Source organism: Heteronotia binoei, chromosome 7 (genome assembly GCF_032191835.1).
Source record: "Heteronotia binoei isolate CCM8104 ecotype False Entrance Well chromosome 7, APGP_CSIRO_Hbin_v1, whole genome shotgun sequence".
NCBI lineage: Eukaryota > Metazoa > Chordata > Lepidosauria > Squamata > Gekkonidae > Heteronotia > Heteronotia binoei.
In genome coordinates this window covers 122,264,750-122,279,015 of record NC_083229.1, presented here as the reverse complement: position 1 = coordinate 122,279,015, position 14,266 = coordinate 122,264,750, and positions in this window count along the sequence as shown.

Sequence of the window (14,266 nt, the reverse complement as noted above, 5' to 3'; positions counted from 1 at the left end):
GGCAAACCACCCCATAAAAAGTCTGCCATGAAAATGTTGTGAAAGCAACATCACCCCGGAGTCGAAAATGACTGGTGTTTGCACAGGGGACCTTTCCTTTCCTTTTCCTTCCCAGGGCTCTAGCCTGATGGTCTATCCACTATTCATATTGACCCTTGGTTTGTGAGCCGCCCTGAACCTGCCTTTGGGGTGGAGGGCAGGATATAATTTAAATAAATAAATATGTCCCTGGCACCAACTAGGTGGGGCCTGTATGCTCAGTCTTCCTCCTCCATACACATTGGCCTGTTAAAATATTCTTGTGCGTACACTTCCAGTGTGTTCTCTCAATAGGAAAGATTTCTAGGAGTCAGAAATGCTTGCTAAGTATGGAAGAATAAGTCATTTGCCTAGGTCAAAGGGAATGTCATCTCACAAATGCATCAGAAAAGATCATTTGGATCATGGCAGCAAATAAATGTAGCACCTTTTACAATTTGCCTTCTGTTTGTATGTATGACCGTTTTCGCACACAGCTTACCACAGGGTCATGTTCCTGTTCTCTCCGCAGCGTCCGTCGGATTTCCCACTATCTGCGCCGGAGTTACAGGAAGTGCCGTGGCTTTTGCATAGCAAACGTAAACTGGGTTTTAGCAGTTTACCTTTGCTACGCAAAAGCAGCGGCACTTCCTGTAACTCCGGGGCAGATAAGGGGAAATCCAACGGACGCTGCGGAGAGAACAGGAACATGACCCCGTGGTAAGCTGTGTGCGAAAACGGTCTATGCATTGTGGGAGCGTGTGTGTGTGTATGTGGGAATGCGTGCATAGAATCCATTCACTTTCCTTTGCTGATCACTGCTGCAGTCCAACTCGTACGTGGTATTTCTGAGTTGCCACACAATCTGTCTTTGGAATAGAAACAAGATGACTTCCTGTCATAAGACAAATGGAAGCCAGGATGTATTCGGTCTGCATTACAAACGGCTTTGAAATGTAGTCTGGTAATGGCCTGGTTCTTATTGGTCCCTTCCCCCCATCCTCTTTTTTACACCCAACGGTAAATCAATAATCATCATTTCATACAAGGCACTTGACAACGTAATTTTGTACCTCAAAGAACAATGTCTACATTTGTTCAGAATCTGATTTCTTTTTTTCTGCCCTTTTCTAGTTTTATTGTTCCTTGAAAAGATAATTATATGCTTTTGATCTGCGAATCATATACTGACCGTCGTGCAAGGTCTCTATAATTGAAACGCTGCAAATTAGAGACAGGTATAATGGTCTCTGAATTTCCCCCTACTGCTGGGTGGATGCCCATTCTGCACATCTTTAGGGATTCCCCCGCCTTTGTGGGGGTCTACGGGGATTTCCCCTGCCCTGTTCTCTTCTCCAAACAATGGGTTGGTGCCACAGCTATTTTTGCTAAGAGGACCTCCTTTGCATATTAGACCACACCCACTTGATGTAGCCAATCCTCCAAGAGCTTACAGGGCTCTTACTATCATGACGCTCTTTTCTATTTTCTATTGCGATGGCCTTTGGCTGTAAACAATAAATATTTCTACTCTAATCACTGTAAATTCCAGGAGGATTGGCTACATCAGAGAGGTGTGGCCTAATATTCAAAGGAGTTCTTGCTACAAAAAAAAAAAAAAGCCCTGGTGGGATGTAAACAGCTTTTTTACTGGGGGAAACGGGAGCAATGGGTCCAATGTTCCCTCTAAGCTGCAGAATCTTGAGAGCAAAAATTCTACTTCGTGAGCTGCTCGGATTAAAGTTGTGAGCTACTGGGATTAAAGCTGTGAGCTACTGCATAAATTATTGCGCTCTGGGGTCATCCTTCCTGAGCTAAAACAAAAATGTGTGAGCTGAAGGCTAAAAATCTGTGAGCTGGCTCGCACTAACTCATCTTAGAGGGAACACTGAATGGGTCCCCCTAGGTTCACCTGGAGATCATGGTCCCTGTGTGGTGGTCCAAAGCCATGCTTGATGGGAAAGTGCTGTAGGACAGCAGCAGATTGGGTGCCATTGAGCAAAGCAGCTGCCGGGACGGATCCAACCCAGTGCAGTTAGCCAATGAAGAGTAGGTTTTGATTTTATAATAAGAGCCCCGTGGCGCAGAGTGTTCTCTCTCTCGGCTTGACTTTGCGAACGAAGATTTAAGAAGGGTGCAGTAGTCCACGTCTGCTGCAGGCTCGCTGGTGGCTGACAAGACCAATGCGGGACAGGCAGATCCGGCCACAGTGGCTGCAGGGAAAAGTCTGATTTGGGGTTGGTGCTGTAGCAGTGCGATTCTTCCTCAATCTCCTTTTGTCCTCAAGACCAGCTATGCGTGCATTCTCAAAGGAAGAGACAGCCTGGTGGATGGTATGCCTCCATGCTTTGTGATCTGAGGCTAGGTCAGACCACTGGTGATGGTTGATGCGACGTGCCAAGGGATTTCTTCAAGGAGTCCTTGTACCTCTTCTTTGGTGCCCCTCTATTTCGATGGCCGGTGGAAAGTTCGCCATACAGAGCAATCTTGGGAAGGCGGTGGTTTTCCATCCTAGAAATATGCCCTGCCCAGCGCAGCTGCGTCTTCAACAGCAGTGCCTCGATGCTCGTAACCTCCGCCCTCTTGAGGACTTCAGTGTTGGTCACAAAGTCACTCCACTGGATGTTGAGGATGGTGCAAAGGCAGCGCTGATGAAAGCGCTCAAGGAGTCGCAGGTGATGACGGTATAAAACCCACGATTCGGAGCCGTAGAGGAGGGTTGTCATCACAACCGCTTTGTAAACATTGATCTTTGTGCCTTTTTTCAGATGCTTGTTGCTCCACACTCTTTTGTGCAGTCGGCCAAATGCACGGTTTGCCTTTGCCAGCCTGTTGTCAATCTCCTTGTCGATCTTGGCATCTGAGGAGATAATGCACCCCACGCAGAGTGTTAAAGCAGAGTGTTTTTAGTGTCCTGGCCTCACTGGTGGACCTCCTGATGGCACTTGTTTTGGCCACTGTGTGGCACAGAGTGTTGGACTGGATGGGCCATTGGCCTGATCCAGCATGGCTTCTCTTATGTTCTTATACCTGGGTACCATGTGATGAAATATGTCAAGGAGACTTCTGTGTTGGCTTTGGAAACAGCTGTCCTAAGGAGCCCATTCTTCATGCACGAAAAAAAATCCAGTACGATTTGATGAAAGGAGCCCCATGACACAGAGTGGTAAACTGCAGTGCTGCAGTCCAAGCTCTGCTCACGACCTGAGTTCGATCCCCGGCGGAAGCTGGGTTTTCAGGTAGCCAGCTTGAGGTTGACTCAGCCTTCCATCCTTCCGAGGTCGGTCAAATGAGGAAACAGCTTGCTGGGGGGAATGTGTAGATGTCTGGGGAAGGCAATGGCAAACCACACCGTAAAAAGTCTGCCGTGAAAACGCTGTGAAAGCAACCTCACCCCGGAGTCGGAAACGACTGGTGCTTGCACAGAGGACCTTTCCTCCTTCCTTTTTCCTCCTTTGGTTTTATATCCAGGTCTTCGCTACTCAAAAGAATTTCGGAGTGGCTTACAATACCCTTCCCTTCCTCTCCCCTCAGCAGATGCCCTGTGAGGCAGGTGAGGCTGAGAGAGTTCTGAGAGAACTGTGAACGACCCAAGTCATTCAGCAGCTTAGGGTTGCCAGGTCCAATTCAAGAACTATCTGGGGACTTTGGGGGTGGAGCCAGGAGACTTTGGGGGTGGAGCCAGGAGACATTGGGGTAGAGCCAGGAGCAAGGTTGCAACAAGTATAATTGAGCTTCAAAGGGAGTTCTGATCATCATATTTAAAGGGACTGCACGCCTTTTAAATGCCTTCTCTCCATTTGAAATAATGGATAGGGGCACCTTATTTTGGGGCTCATAGAATTGAGCCCCCTGGCCCAACCTTTTTGAAACTTGGAGAGTGATTTGAGAAGAGGCACCAAATCCTATGCTGCAGATTTGGTGGCTCTATCTCAAAAAAATCACCTCCCAGAGCCCCCGATACCTATGGGTGAATTCTTCATTATACCCTATGGCAGGGGTGGCCAACGGTAGCTCTCCAGATGTTTTTTTGCCTACAACTCCCATCAGCCCCAGCCATTGGCCATGCTGGCTTGGGCTGATGGGAGTTGTAGGCAAAAAAACATCTGGAGAGCTACCATTGACCACCCCTGCCTTATGGGAAGAGGCCCAGCAGACATTCCCCCCTTGCTTTCTGATGGCCCTGAAGCGGGGGAGGGCCTCCAAACTTGGGGATCCCCTCCCCCAGCTGGGGATTGGCAACCTTACAGCAGCTGCATGCAGAGGAGGAGTGGGGGAATCAAACCCGGTTCTCCAGATTAGAGTCGACCTCTATTAACCGCTACACTAAACTGGCTCTCAATTAGCAGGGGTATTTTTGAGCAGGAACGCGCAGGAACGCAGTTCCATCTGGCTTGGTGTCAGGGGTATGGCCTAATTTGTAAATGAATTCCTTTTGGGCTTTTTCTACAAAAAGGCCCTTTGTGAAGCAATGGTGACATCAGGGGGTATGGCCTAATATGCAAATGAGTTCCTGCTGGGCCTTTTCTACCCCAAAAGCCCTGTCAATTAGTATTGAGTGTTGGGAGGGTGGTAGCAGTACCAACTAATATGGAGATGCTGTCTGTTCATTATCTTTATGGGTCATTTGTATTTTAGAAGCATCATCCATAATAAGCAGAAAACATATTCTGGCTGTCCGTATTTTCTCCTAAGAAACAAAATCCCCAGCGGGAAACAGTTAACTAGACTTGCATGGCATATAATATAACAGATGAAGTATTCCCCATTTTGGCAACGTGAATTAAGCAGTAATTCTTAAGTTGATGTAATTCAGGCCTCATCACAGTTAAGTTTGTGGCATTAAGACGATGCTGTACTGTCAGCGTTTGGGTGGAACAGGAAGATCCGAGCGCAGATTTGTTCAAGGTGGTGGCAGCAGCGGGAAATAGGGAATTGCAAGGAAATTAGTGTGGCGCAGAGTGTTAAAGCTGCAGTACTGTGGTCTGAACTCTCTGCTCACGACCTGAGTTCGATTCCGGCGGAAGCTGGATTCAGGTAGCCGGCCCAAGGTTGACTCAGCCTTCTGTCTTTATGAAGTCGGTAAAATGAGGACCCAGCTTGCTGGGGAGGAAGTGTAAAAGACTGGGGAAGGCAATGAATGGCAAGCTACCCCGTAAAAAGACTGCCGTGAAAGTGTTGTGAAAGTGATGTCACCCCAGAGTCGGAAACAACTGATGCTTGCACAGGGGACCTTTCCTTTCCTTCCCCACCAAAAAAAATTAAAGGTCAGGACATCTGATCTCCCATTACAAGTATAAATGAGTTAATTGTTATTTTGAAACAATGAAGTTAAGTTTTTTTTAAAAAAAGGTAATGCATTTATGGGAGCAAAGGCAGCATGGTATTGCCCAGGGCTGACCAAACTGCGGCTTGGGAGTCACATGCGGCTCTTTCACACATATTCTTTGGCTCTTGATGCTCCCCCCCCACACACACAATGCTGGCTTGGAGAAAGCATTTCTGTCTTTAAACCACTTCTCCAAGCCAAGCCAGCTGGAAGCTTGGAAAATGAATTTAAAGTTAAAGTTGCTTTCTTTCCACCCTTCCTTCCTCCCTCCCTCCCTCCCTCCCTCCCTCCCTCTTTCTTTCTTTCTTTCTTTCTTTCTTTCTTTCTTTCTTTCTTTCTTTCTTTCTTTCTTTCTTTCTTTCTTTCTTTCTTTCTTTCTTTCTTTCTTTCTTTCTTTCTTTCTTTCTTTCTTTCCTTCTTTCCTTCCTTCCTTCCTACCTACCTTTCTCCTTTAACTTTAAATGCATTTTCTAAGTTTCTGGCTGGCTTGGCTTGGAGAAGTGATTTAAAGAGAGAAATGCCTTCTCCAAGCTTGGTTTAAATGGTTTAATGGTTTTAGATGTATTTAAATGGTTTATGAATATGTGTGTTTGATGTGTTGGTATGTTTGTGGAAGAGCACCTCATTTCGTTGCTCTCTTTTTGTTGAGAACAATGACAATAAATTCATCTATCATCTATCTATCCAAGCTGGCTGATGGGGTGGGGGTGGGGGCTTCGAGCGCCACACAATATGTGTGAAAGGGCCAGATGTGGCTCTTGAGCCACAGTTTGGCCATCCCTGTGCTAATTCTAGGCTTCTGTTTCTGGACTTCTCTTGACCCCTTAGCATTGCCCAGTTACAATGTTATGTTCTTTTTTCCCCCTCAAACCTATTTCTCTGACTAACCTCCTGTCAGGTTCTTCCCTGTTTTGTCAGCAGTCTCAACACTTTCTTTAGTCATTTCGACACCAAATCTCCCTTTCTGCGCACCCTGCGACCTCTGTAAGTCCCATACCTTGTCCCACAATGTGCCCCCTCTCCCTCAGATCCATGTGAGGCTTCAGTCCCCCACAGCCAACTTTCTGATCCATCCCAGGCTCTGAAAACTCGGTAATAGTTGAGGAACTGGAACATTCCCGAAAGTTTCCTGATGCTTAAGTGACACAGTCAGCCGGTGTCAGAGACATCAATTATAGATTGATGTGCTATAGATTGCCTGTTGCCCGGTTGGCTGAGAAACTTACACAGCATCTTGTCATCCTGGTTCTACTTCACAGGGCTGTGATATTATGATATTATGAGCCTGGTACGGAATTTGTTCTTGACGCCTCACTGCCAGGTTACAGGCTGATGCTGGCTCACCATAAGCATGGGGCCGGCTTGGTGCTAGAGTTGCCAGGCAAGGCAGCTAACAGGAGGCTGGGGTGGCAGGGAAATGGGGGATTCCTAGAGAGGACTTCTGGTTTCCCCCAGAAGTAAGGTTGCAAGCTTTGGGTTGGAAAATACTTGGAGATTTGGGGAGAAGACCCTAAAGAGAGTAGAATCTGGGAAGGGAGGAACTTCAGAGAAGATGTCTACTGGTACTTGTGAATGTTTGAGAATTTTTGGATGGTGTACCCTTGTGTTCTCCGTCTTTGCACATTCCACATGTTTGGGGTCTCTATCGTTTGGTTTAGTCCAGGGGTGGGGAACCTTTTCTTCTGCCAAGGGCCATATGGATATTTATAACATCATTCGCAGGCCATAAAAAAAAAAATCAACTTCAAAAACAGTGCTTCGTCGAGGGAGAATGATTCAGGCCAGCAAAATTAATGCAAATAACTGTTTTTTTTCTATTTGAAGTCATGCGGGGAGACTCTAATCTGCCACACACACACACACACGGCCCACTGCCCTAGGCAAACGCCGAGGTCCTGGGCTTTTTTGTAGAAAAAGCCCAGCAGGAACTCAGTAGTCTATTAGACCACATCCCCTAATATTAGCATATTAGGCCGCACGTTCATTAGCATATTAGGCCACACCCTCTGGGATAATCAAGTGCAAACTGAACTGTGACAGGAACCTTTCCAGGCCCTGCAGCAATTCTGGCTGGCCAGCCAGGCCCCAGGGAGGCTGCCGCGCAGTACATCTGGGCCTTGTGATCCCTGCCTGGCCCTGGGGAGAGCCCTTGGGGTGGAGGTTCCCCACCCCTGGTTTAGTCAACCAATCTGTGGCAGAGAGGTGGGTCCTGGCAGCAAGAGACCCTTGCTCCCACTGGGGGGGGGGGAGTGGTCTGGCATCACTACGCCTCTCTGCTTTTTCTATCACGATAAAGCACAATCACTTTCCTTTGTAGGGTTGCCAAGTCCCTCTGCTGCTAGGATTCATGATAAAACTGGACACCATAGAGTTTTAACGCGAGTCCTAGAGCATCCCCGGCATACCATCCCCAGTGCGATGATGTCACTTTTGAGTGATGTCATTGTGCTGGAGCCGGTGCATGGCAACGAGGCTCTTCAGGGGTGGGCATCCCCCCCCCCTCCGGCGTCCTGCTGGCAGGTTGTGGAGTCTTGTGAGCAAAAATTCTATTTTGTGAGCTACTGGCAATTAAAGTTGTGAGCTCCTGCATCCTCCCCGAGCGAAGACAAAAACGTGTGAGTCAGAGGCTAAAAAACTGTGAGCTAGCTCACACTAACTCAGCTAAGAGGGAACACTGGCGGGAAGTATTTTGTTATGAGCAACGTTCCCTCTAAGCTGCAGAGTCTTGTGAGCAAAAAAATCCTACTTTGTGAGCCACTGGTCTTGCAGTTACGAGCAACTGGCATTAAAGTTGTGAGTTACCACATCGATTATTGTGCTCTGGGGCCCTTTTTCCTGTGCGAAGACAAACTGTGAGCTCGCTCACGCTAACTCAGCTTAGAGGGAACACAGGATCCCCTGCCCCGGTGAGAGCTTGGCAGCTCTATTCCTTTGCCTTTTATAATCTTTGCAACACAATATTTCAAGGGACATTCTTCCGCGAACCGAACTATAATATCTTCACAACATCCCCAGCCTGCATGAAACAAGTGGGGTATTTATGCTGATACCATTCCGAATGCAAATATTCCAGTTTTAATCATGTTTTAAGGTGTTTTTTTTAAAATATATATTTCAGTTTGTCTGTGTTCTTTATAAAATTTGGTCAGTTTGGTGTAGTGGTTAAGTGTGTGGACTCTTATCTGGGAGAACCGGGTTTGATTCCCCACTCATCCATTTGCACCTGCTGGAATGGCCTTGGGTCAGCCATAGCTCTGATAGAGGTTATCCTTCAAAGGGCAGCTTCCTCAACCCCTCTTACCTCACAGGGTGTCCATTATGGAGGAGAAAGATAAAAAAAAAGGTTGTAGGAACAACATCAAGACTGCACTGAGATTTAGGCTGCGATCACACATGCTAAATAATGCAGTTTCAATCCACTTTCAATTCACTTTCCCACTGGAGTTTACTGTGTGAACCAGCAAAATCCAGTTTGAAAATGCATTGAAAGTTCGCGGACTCTTATCTGGGAGAACCGGGTTTGATTCCCCACTCCTCCACTTGCACCTGCTGGAATGGCCTTAGGTTAGACATAGCTCTCGTAGGAGTTGTCCTTGAAAGGGCAGCTGCTGTGAGAGCGTTCTCAGCCCCACCCACCTCACAGGGTGTCTGTTGTGGGGGAGGACTCTTATCCGGAAGAACCGGGTTGGATTCCCCACTTGCACCTGCTGGAATGGCCTTGGGTCAGCCATAGCTCTGGCAGAGGTTGTCCTTGAAAGGGCAGCTGCTGTGAGAGTCCTCTCAGCCCCACCCACCTCACAGGGTGTCTGTTGTGGGGGAGGACTCTTATCTGGGAGAACTGGGTTTGATTCCCCACTCCTCCACTTGCACCTGCTAGCATGGCCTTGGGTCAGCCATAGGTCTGGCAGAGGTTGTCCTTGAAAGGGCAGCTGCTGTGAGAACTCGCTCAGCCCCACCGACCTCACAGGGTGTCTGTTGTGGGGGAAGGAGATAAAGGAGATTGTGAGCCACTCTGAGTCTCAGAGATTCAGAGAGAAGGGCAGGGTATAAGTCTGCAATTCTTCTTATTCTTCTTATAAAATTTATATCTCTGCTAGCTAATCTTCAATAGGTACACACATGGCCCAACCCGACATGGCCCGGCCAAACAAGGTCTCATTTATGCCAGTTTCGGCCCTCGTAACAAAATGAGTTCCACGCCCCTGACCGCAAGGTTGAATTGAATTGAGAAGAACTGGTGCATCTTGCCTCTTCCCCTAATTGCAGGAACTGCAAAAGTAACTTTTTTGTAATCACCTGAAAACCGATTTTTTTTTAAAAAATTCCATAATAGCAACTCTTGCCTAGTAATTATTTGATCAGTGGGTGGTTGAAGAGGGTCCTTATGTTCCACCTGCATTCAGGTTTTTTTTCTTTTTTTAAAAAAAAAATGTGATTGCGCTTTTTGACATGAGTTTCCCATATCAAATAATGCCGAACCCGCCCCCCCCCCCTCCTTTGGTCTTCAGGCTTATATTAAATAAAAGGGAAAAGGCTGAGTGTATTTGCATCATCCAGGAGCTTCCTTGCAGGAAAACTACAACACAGCAATTTGCAGTAATGAGTTTAGAGCGATGCAAGGAAGACATATCAGGAATCATTAGCAGCTCTCAAACAGTGTCCTGGTACCCGGAATAAACACATAGGATTCCAAAGGCTGGGATAGGCATTCAGAAAGCCAGTTTGGTGTAGTGGTTAAGTGTGCAGAATCTTATCTGGGAGAACCGGGTTTGATTCCCCACTCCTCTGCTGGCACCTGCTGAAATGGCCTTGGGTCAGCCTTAAGCTTTTGTAGGAGTTGTCCTTGAAAGGGCAGCTGCTGTGAGAACCCTCTCAGCCCCACCCACCTCACAGCGTGTCTGTTGTTGGAGGAGAAGACATAGGAGATGGTAAGCCGCTCTGAGTCACTGATTCAGGGAGAAGGGTGGGGTATAAATCTGCAATTCTTCTTCTTCTTCTTCTACTTCTTCTTGAATGCAGCTATTTTGGAGAGTCGGTTCACATCTGACCAGGGCTTTTTTTTTGCACAAACTCCTTTGCATATTAGGCCACTCCCCACCCCCAATGTAGCCAATCCTCCAAGAGTGGGTGTTTTTACATTCAGTTTGATCCAGAGTTTTAGAGTCTTCAAATCACCTGCCACCGTTCTGCTTTAATTATTTTCTTTTTACATTGGTAGATTTGCTGCGCTCATTTTGCATAGCCAAACTTCTATATTTCCTGCTGAAAGCATTTCAATTTGACCGGGGGGGGGAAGGGAGAGGTGTCTCTGATCAGAGGACAGCCGGAATACCACTGCTTAGTTAAATGTATATGATTGCTTGGAAATGGTGTCAACAGTGCAAAAACAATACACATTTAAATTACAAGATGAGGCAAGCAATGATATGTAAAAATTTCAAGTGCTGTCAGTTCTCATGCAAATTACTGCACCTTGTGGTGGCTTTTTGGAGGAGTCTTTTAAAACACATGAAAACTTCTACAATACAAGTTTGAAACGTCTGTAGAGAAATGACCGGCTCAAAACTAGTTTCAAGAAAAGCTTTTCAGCAGCAGCGCCGGAACTCATCTCACCGAAACAAATGTAGATGCTTTGGGCAGCAATGATGCAAAACAGTTGTGAGAAAGTTAGGTAATGAAAAAGGTGAGTTTCCAGCGTGGTGATAGAGAGTCACAAACTGTCAGTGTAAAAACACCCTACAACACAGCAATTTGCAGTAATGAGTTTAGAGTGATGCAAGAAAGTCGTACCAGGAATCTTTAGTAGCTCTCAAATGGTGTCCCAGAACCTGGAATAAACACATAGATTTCTAAAGGCTGGGATAGGTATTCATGCTGCTAAAACTATGGATCCAGTCATCCTAGCACATGCTTTCAGCCTAACTCACTGCACAAGGTTGCCAGGTCCAACCAGGCCCGGATCTAGGGGAGTACAGAGGGGGGGGCTTGCCCCAGCTGGACAGGGAAGGCACCAAATTCGGTATGGAGTCCATTTATTCCACGGGCCCACAAGATAGAATTGGTCCATAAGGGGACATTGTTTTTTTAAAAAAATTGCCCCCTCCCCTCAAAAAAAATGTAGATCTGGTTCTGTCAGGAAATATCTGGGCACTGTCCCAGCAGCCATTTTTTGTTTTGATGGGAAATGCGACATGGGGCAATGGATTCTCAACTGGGAGGGTGGTGACTTTATTCTTTTAACACTGTTTTAAGCTGTTCTTCATTCTGGTAGTCTATAACTGTGGGTCCAGTCTACTCTATTGTATGTTTTCTCCCCACCCCCCCAATCAATTCTTAGCTGCTTCGAATGTTTCTTCCGAAGTAGAAAGACAGCTAAAAAACCAGGGGTGGCCAAACTTGCTTAATGTAAGAGCCACATAGAATAAACATCAGATGTGTGAGAGATGCAAGGGATGAAGGTCAGATGCTTGAGCGAGGGAAGGCAGGCAGGCAGGCAAACAGACGTGAGAGAGAGGTGGAAACAAAGCAACTTTAAAGGCATTTCCCAACTAGCTTGTCTTGGAGAAGTGATTAAATAAAAGAGATAAAGGTCTTCTTCAAGCTGGCTGATGGGGGCAGGGGTGGCTTCAAGAGCCACACAATATGTGTGAAAGAGCCACATGTGGCTCCCGAGCCACAGTTTGGCCACCCCTGATATAAACAAACTAAAATAAATGATGTACAGTTGGGACACACTGTTGCTGCTCTGGGTGATGCTCTTTGTGGGGGGTCTGTTGTGGGGGGAGAAGATATAGGAGATTGTAAGCCGCCCTGAGTCTCTTATTCAGAGAGAAGGGTGGGGTATAAAGCTGCAATTCTTCTTCTTCTTTGTGATTTTCCAACTTAAATTTTCGCCTAGTTCTTAATTTACAGTGACTGAGGGTAGGAATGCAGCTCCAGCAACATCAAGAGTGGATCTTCGTAGGGAGGAAGGGGGTAAAATAGACCAGGATCTAAACAAGCTCCTTTACGTGCCCCCAAGAATTTGATTATGTCCTGCAGGAGTTGCTATGCTTTGAAAATCAGGCCCCTGTGAACCGCTGCCAATGGCTTTTGAAAGGTCTCCATCGACAGGTGGGGTGCTGTTCAAGAACAAAAGCCTGAAGCCCCGGTGGACATGTAGAACTAGTCATGCAGCTCTTTGGCTTCCTTGGCATGTGTTCAAGGGGCCGTGGCTGTAATTTGAGCTCACTGAAACCAAACACAGCCCAGAGAATAATGGGCTTTGAGAAACTAAATTATCCAGTGTGACTCTTTTGATGCCAACTGTATTTTTGTAAATCTTTATATACATATTTTCCCCTTTTGTAAAAGCAAGATTTATTTATTTATTAAAATTGACTTTTTAAACCATCTGTTAACCTAGGCTTCCCATATAAATAGGCCAATACCCACTATCCATGGCTGTCTCTCTGTTCTTGCACTGTCTCATAGGAGTTGTTATTTCTCTGGGGAAGTCTGTAGTTTATAGTTGTAGTGGTAATTTTGTAGACAAACACATAGCCCTCAGTCTGTGTCATGGTGCTTTCACATGTTCTTGACCAGCACATGACGCAACTTGTGTACAAAAGTGCTCAATGCCCAGCCATTTCATATTTTCCGCTGGGTCTTAGACTCAAAGCATTGACCATGAGATTTCTCCAATGAATGTCAATAAATCAAAAATAGGTTTGCAACATACAGATCCACACCTGAACTGAACAACACCTGAACAGCATACTCTAGATTGCTATAGCACAGACACTGTCTGCAGATTTTGATGCAATAATTCAGAGCAAGAAGTGTCAGTATCTCAAGAGTGCTGATCTTTTAAGCATGTTTTATTTTGTGGGTTTAAAAAAAACCCCTTTAATTGTGTTTGTCTGTGTCCTTTATAAAGTTTATATCTCTGCTACCTGGCATTACGTTTTATGACAATTTGGTCCAGCCTGAGAAGGTCTCATCTATGTCAGATCTGGCCCTCAGAACACATAAGTTCAATACCTCTGGTCTAGTCCATGATGTCTTAGTATCACAGATCATCCATAGCACCTCCTCAGCCACTGGATGTCCATTTTCTCCCAGCTAGCCACCCACAGTTCACCCACCCAGATATTTCCTGACAGGACCGGATCGACATTTTTTTTTGGGGGGGGGGCATTTTTTTTAAATGATGCCCCCTTATGGACCAATTCTATCTTATGGGCCTATGGAATAACCCAATTAGCTGCCTTCTCTGTCCAGCCGGGGCAAGTGCCCCCTCTCCTCCCCCCTAGATACGGGCCTGGTTGGACCTGTTTGGAATAAGGGCACACCAGCTCACAGTCTTCATGCCTATGGCCCCAATTGCAAGTGGAGACAGGCAGGGCCTCCAGGAAAAGATTGACCCAAAGCATCAGTAGGGCCAGCTGAGTCATGTGGAGCCTCCCAGGATAACCTGGGTCCCCTTGGAGCTGCCAGTGCAGCTAAGGTCAGATAGACATAGCAGGCTAGCCAAGATGTGGGCATCGGTCACATCCACAGACACACATAAGGTTGTCAGGTCCAGTTCAAGAAATATCTGGGGACTTTGGGAGTGGAACCAAGAGACAATGCGGTGGAGCCAGGATCAAGGGTGTGACAAGCATCATTGAACTCCAAAGGGAGCTCTGGCCATCACATTTCAAGGGACTGCACACCTTTTAAATGCCTTCCCTCCATTGGAAATAATGAAGGATAGGGTCACCTTCTTTTGGAGCTCATAGAATTGGACCCCCTGGTCCAATTCTTTTGAAACTGGGAGGGTATTTTGAGGAGAGGCATGGGATGCTATGTTGAAAATGTGGTGCCTCTATCTCAAAAAAGTCCCCCATAAAGCCCTAGATACCTGTGGATCAATTCTCCACTATACCCTATGGGAAT